This window comes from Coloeus monedula (assembly GCF_965178545.1).
Source record: "Coloeus monedula genome assembly, chromosome: 27".
In the NCBI taxonomy this organism is placed as follows: Eukaryota; Metazoa; Chordata; class Aves; order Passeriformes; family Corvidae; genus Coloeus; species Coloeus monedula.
In genome coordinates, this window is record NC_138807.1 from 3,986,920 (window position 1) to 3,992,953 (window position 6,034).

Consider the following 6,034-nt stretch of genomic DNA (forward strand, 5'->3'; position numbering starts at 1 on the left):
GCTCTGGACATTGCTGCTGAGCCAGCAAGCCCCCTCGAGGGGCTGATAAGGCACTATACTCAGGGAGTCACAAAACCAAATCATTGTAAGGAAGTGAAGGAGCTTTCCAGGCCATTGCTGGGCACAGGAAAGCAAGAGAATGGCAGTCAGCTCTCCCTGCAAACCAACCCCTGACTAAAGCAAGAAGGAAATGCAGAGCTGGAGCCATGGACAGAACAGAAATGGTGTTTACTTCCCTGCCCTGGGATGGCGGGAGATGTGCTTGGAAGGAGGGTTGTTTGTATAAATAAATGTTCATTCTTGGCAGTGGAATGCAAACTATGCTGAGGGGCTGGAACCAGGCACTCGGGAAAGCTGAGGCCAGAGCAAGGGAGAGACGGAGTGAGGCTGCAGAGAGGAAATTCACATTCATTTTTAGCAACTTGGAGAGTTTCTCAAGCCTGCTTGACATTTTTAATTTTGCTGATGCAGAGCCCATTTCAAGGACAAAAAAAGTCAGGATTGCAGGTTAAACAATTAGGAAATTTCACACCAGACAGTGAGGAGCAGTGTTGCCTGGGGGTCTGGAGACTCTCTGAAACACGGGATCATCTTTCAGCCTTTCTAGACAGACGGAATTTGAATGTCTTGCAGAATCCTCACCCAGGTCAGGAGCTCAAGAGCGTGGCCCTGTAAACCTCTCCTGATGGTATTTTCTGCAATCACATGGCAGGCAGGAAAGATGAGCCTGAGCCGCTGCTCTTTGTCCAGGCTTTCCTGCAAGGTTTCTGGAAGGGCAGGAAACCATCCTGCAATGTGGCATCGACTGTGTCAGAATCTGTAACTTTACAGTGGGAAACACTGCAATTTCTCGTGGAGAGTGAGCTCAGCTCGGTGGTGTCACATCACAGAGTCAGGGCCTGTCTGTTTTCCATGCTCAGAAAGTGTTGCATTGTGACCTCAGGGTCTCACTTTCCCTGTGTATTTGTGGAAAAGAACTTTACCTGCCTGCTCACCCACTGTCCTTTCTGAAGAATGTGCAAGGACCTGTCCCTACATTTCAGTTTGGGTGTCAGGGGCCATGGCTGTGGCACTGGAAGGGCAGGAATTGCCTGTTTGTGTTGAGCAGAGATGTCAGCCCCCTGCTCAGAGTCCAGTGCATGAGCTGGCACCGGGCTGGGGACAGCGGAATGGAATTGGAACCCACCTTCTCTTTGAGATAATGGAAAGTCACAGGGAGGTATCCAGCTTTGGGCATGAATAAATCATTACAGGTATGAATTATTCAGGGCTCAGCCCTCCACATGTGCCAGCAGCATCTCTACTGTGCGGGGTTTCTTCCCCAACATTCCAGGTCTATGGTAGGCTGATGAGTCCAAGTATTCAAATAAGATTAAAAGAATAATTTAAAATCTATCAGTAAAAAGCTTCTTGAAAGTGCTGTGACACCTCAGGCTGACATTCCAATGGTCAGGCAATGTCTGAGCTCCATAAGCTGTCCCCATGTTAGTCACAGCATGGGATGGGAATAAGAAGTGGCTCAGGAAACTGGGAGCACAGGTTGGAGAACTGGAATGATGGGCATAGAATCAATACAGGAACCAACGCAGCCTTCTGATAACCTCTGTCTAACACAAACACAGGTATTATCTGGATTTCTCAAATGCCAATAAGCAATTTTTGGTAGCACTTGGGGGATCAATCAAAATTTCTGGCTTTGAGCTGTGCTGTGAGATCAGTGGCTTTGCCTTGTGGTGCTTTTTTAAAATCCTGTTTATTATGAGCTGAAATGGGTTGAATGAAGACCTGGTTTGCAGTGACTGGAAGGATGGCACTGTTAAAGCTGGTTAGAGTGATCACTGTTAGAGTGATGATTTTAATGTCAGAGCCCAAATCACTGAGCCTGGGGCCCAGGAGAGCAGGGGCAGCCCCGAGCCCCAGCTGCTGCCAGGTGATTTCTGGGGAAGAGCAGCAGCTCTGGGATGAGTTGCAGGGGGTATAATCAGACCACAGATTAATCAAACCACAGATTACTCAAACCATAGCCTAATCTTCACCATTCCAGCCCCGACTAGGAGGGAGAAAAGTCCTGTGTTGAACAGCCAGGAAATGGCTGGTTCGTCCCGCACAGGAAATGAGTCACCCCAGAGCATCGGGAGGAGCTGTGGGGACAGGGAAGTGCTGAAATAACATGGACGGGGAATAGCAGAAATACAGAAGTCTCTTGTGTCGTGGATTAAAAAGAAGCAAAGATGTAAAACGTGAGCTCTTGTGATTCTACTTCAAATTTGAAGTTCATGTAGGTGCTTGCAGCATGAAATACCCGTAGAAGGGGAACTCGGAGTGTGCGATGGCAACACAAACCATGCCCACGTGCAGCTCTCCTGTCTTGCAGAGTGTCTCTCACCTGCTCAGCTCTGGCCCTGCACAGGAAGCCTCACGTCACTGTGGTGGCAGAGCTGTCACAGACACCCCAGTCGGGGAGCCCATACACAGGTTAGGAATCACAGAATCATGGAGTTATTCTCCCTTGTCCAGACCCTTGTAAAAAATCAGTCTCCAAAAACATTTCTTTTTATTATTGACAGCACATTAAGCCCAATTCCAAACCCATTTATTTATCAACTACCAACCAGAACACTCTTTGATAGTACTGCATGCTGCCAAACTCTCGTGGATCAATGGAAGAAACACTCCCCTCACTCATGTCCTGCTTGGAAAGCCACGTCTGGGCAGGTATGAGCTGCAGCCCTTCCAGATGCTGGAACAAACACAGCCAGCTCTCCCACTCCTCCTCCTCCAGCCACCCCAGCTGCAGAGGCACTTTGGGTCCCTCTCCTGGTTCCTTCCCTCAGGTATGAGGAGGGGAGGCCGTGGGTCAGAGCTGGACGTGTCTGCTGGACTGACAAACCCTGCAGGGATTCTGCTCCTGCTCGGATTCCACTCCTGCTCTGCCCGCCCCTCACTAACCATTCCCAGAGCGGTGATGTGGCATCGTGAACGATGCACAGAAGAATGTTCTGGCACCATGAGATGCTGCTGAAGCTGCCAATACACTTTGAAATAAAAACGCCGTGTTCGCTGAGAGGGGCTGAAAATAAATAAAAGCCACAGAGAGAAGCAGAAGGATTGTAGACACCCCCTGCTCCCTGGTTTTTTTGGGATTCAGCGGTAGCACAGTTATCTGTGCGAGTTCCCCGGTTTAGGGCCTTGCTGGGAATAATGGGGCAGGAGAGGAACTTCCAGGAAAACAATTGTCACTGACAGCAGTACCCAGGACGCACCGGTCTGCCCAGGGGTTTGGGCTCCTGAATTATGCCCTGTTTAGGAGGGTTCTGGTTTTCAAACCGCTGACAGAAACGTCGGGTGGAAGAGGAAGGAGAAGGGGAAGAGTTTTGCCAGTTTGTGAAGGACACGGTTGCGAAAAGAAGTGTCCGTGACCCCACACGGGCTGTGGAGCTGTGTAACAATACAAAGGGAAAAGGCAGGAAAGGGTCCGTTTTGTTTCAAAGAGTTTTTCTTCCCTGCTGGTGAATTAAATGCCAAGAGATAACACATGCAGGAAGGGCTCAAAAAGGGAACAAGCTGGGTGTGCCCCAGAGCCCTTCCCGGCCAGAGGAACCAGTGCCAGAACCAGGGTGGGACGTGGGACGTTGCTTGCTGTAGGATCATACAAAAGAAGCTGATTCATTTTTTTCCCTTTGCCCTCCTCTTTTTTTTTTCATATCGTTATTTTCATCTGGGTTTGTTTTTCAAAACAAACACAAGGACACATAGGGGCTGGTCCTGCTCCCTGCTGGGTTTTCATTTCAAGTGTAATCTTGTTCTTAAAAGCATTTTCCCCTTTGGCCCAGAGAAAACCACAATAGTGTCATTGGTCACTTGTAGTCCCATAATACCTGAGCAGATGCCATCTAAAAAATTCTGTTCCTATTGCAGGAAAATGGCTGATAAAATGTTGCACAATCATCATTACTGCAAGAACTGTGGAAAATCAGGGTGAGCTTGCACAAACCTTGAAGAGCCTTTTAAGTCAGACCACACCTGCAAAGGAAAGGCCTTTGGAAATTGGGAATCCTGTGGTGGCATTCACCTTTGTTTGCTCTGCCAAAGATACCTGAAAAGCACCTGGGATACCTGCACATGCCGTATACTCATGTCAGCAACCACTAGACAATCAGACCCCGTCCTGGCCTGTGATCTGTGCTGAGTGTTAATTAATGTTTTCAGTCTTTGTGGGGTGTTCAGAGTACTCTTCTTTAGGGTACAGAAATACCCCGTATTAAAAAAAAAAAAAAAAAAAAGAGAGATTCTGTCTCCACAGCATCCTCTACCATCAAGGGATTCCTTACTTTGGGAAGAAATACACCTTAAACCAGCCACAGTTCAAGGGAGTGCAGGGAGCTTGTGCTGGCAGTTAAATTCCTGCTCTCTTTGATCACATCACTTTATCTCTCTGGCTCTCAGCTACAGTGGATCCATAATCCCATCATTTTCCCATTCTTTGCCTCATTGAAGTTGTAAATCTCTTATCTGAGGCAGCAGCTGAGCCTTTCATATGCAGGACACAGTAAATAACCTGGTTTCAGATAGGTCTAGTTCCCTTCAGCAATAGGTCAGAACACACTTTTCCTTGATTTTAAACTCCAGAGGGGCCAAACTGGAAACCCAGTAAGCCAAAGATTTGGGGAATCAGAGCTCCCAGCTTCTGGAAAGATCCAAGGCAAAGGGAAGCTCCTGCATTTCACAGAGGGTGAGAAGAGTGAGGCAGGCAGGTGATGTTTGATCCTAGCCACTGAAACCCCTGAGCACTGCCTCAGTGAGAAATGAGGGCTCTGGCCAGAGGACCTGGCACAGGAACACGGTTTTTGGAGAAAACAGACCATTTCACTTCTAACTTTTTCTCTTCCCTACTCACGTGTCAAGTGTGCGCTTGAGAGAGACACGAGAATTCAAAATGCATGTCTGTACCTGCCAGAGTTACCCGACACAAAGTGAAACACTGCCCAGGGATAACACTCCAAATTTCCTTTGCACTCTTATTTTTAAAATAATTTTCTGAGCCCTCCCATACACAGCTGTGTCACAGCCCAGGTGTTTTACAAGTGCTGCCAAAGCAGAGGTGCTCTGGCAGAACTGCCAAACACTCTCACAGAAAAGCCCTGGGTGGGAGGGTTGGCAGGGCAGAGGAGCCTGGCTGAGGGCAGAGCTAGAAATTAGCTAGAAACTGTCCAGTTAATCCCCGTGGGGTACGGCAAGTGAGGCGCAGAAAACGGGCACTTGACACCGGAATCCCCAGCGAGCAAAAACTGCCTGTATTTAAACAGAGTGTTTCATCCATGGCAGCAGTGGCTCCATGGAGCAGTGGTGGGGAGGATCCAGCTGTGCCCGAGGGTCGGGGTTGGGGACAGACCCCCACACTTGTCCCGGTCACCCTGCGGGAGCCACGGAGAGATCTCACACAAAGCCACCGCAGTCGGTTGAAATTCACCAGAGGTGGCCCAGCACTGGCAAAGCAAGTCCTCCAGAGCTTTAACAAGCGCCAAATCCCTGGAATATACATGAATCCCTGCAAAAGTGGGGCCTATAGGCAATGACCGACATTAAGAGTGAGACAAGCCGATCTAATTCCGCACTGAAGTGCCCCTAATGGGCCATAGGGCTGGGCAGCACAGTGTCACAACGGTACCTGAGGCTCGGCAGGTAGGTTTACCGTCTTACCTCACAGGATCTCTCTCTCTCTCTCTCTCTCTCAACCTCTGGTAATCTTTATCCTGAAGACATTAACTCCGTCCTCTACCTTAAACAAGCCCCTGCGCCCTACGCGACCCCTGAGGGGTAGCACAGGCGGACGCCCCTCACCCGGGATGGCGGCGGCGCGCGGCTTCCCTGCCCGCCCCCAACATGGCGGCCGGGCCGAGCCGCCCCCGCGGCCCCCGGCTGCACCATGTGCACGCGGGGGGACCCCCTTGCCCATATCCAAGATGGCGCCCAACGCCCTGATTCGGATGCCCTGCCCCCAATCAAGATGGCGGCCCCGGGCGTCATTCCGGCC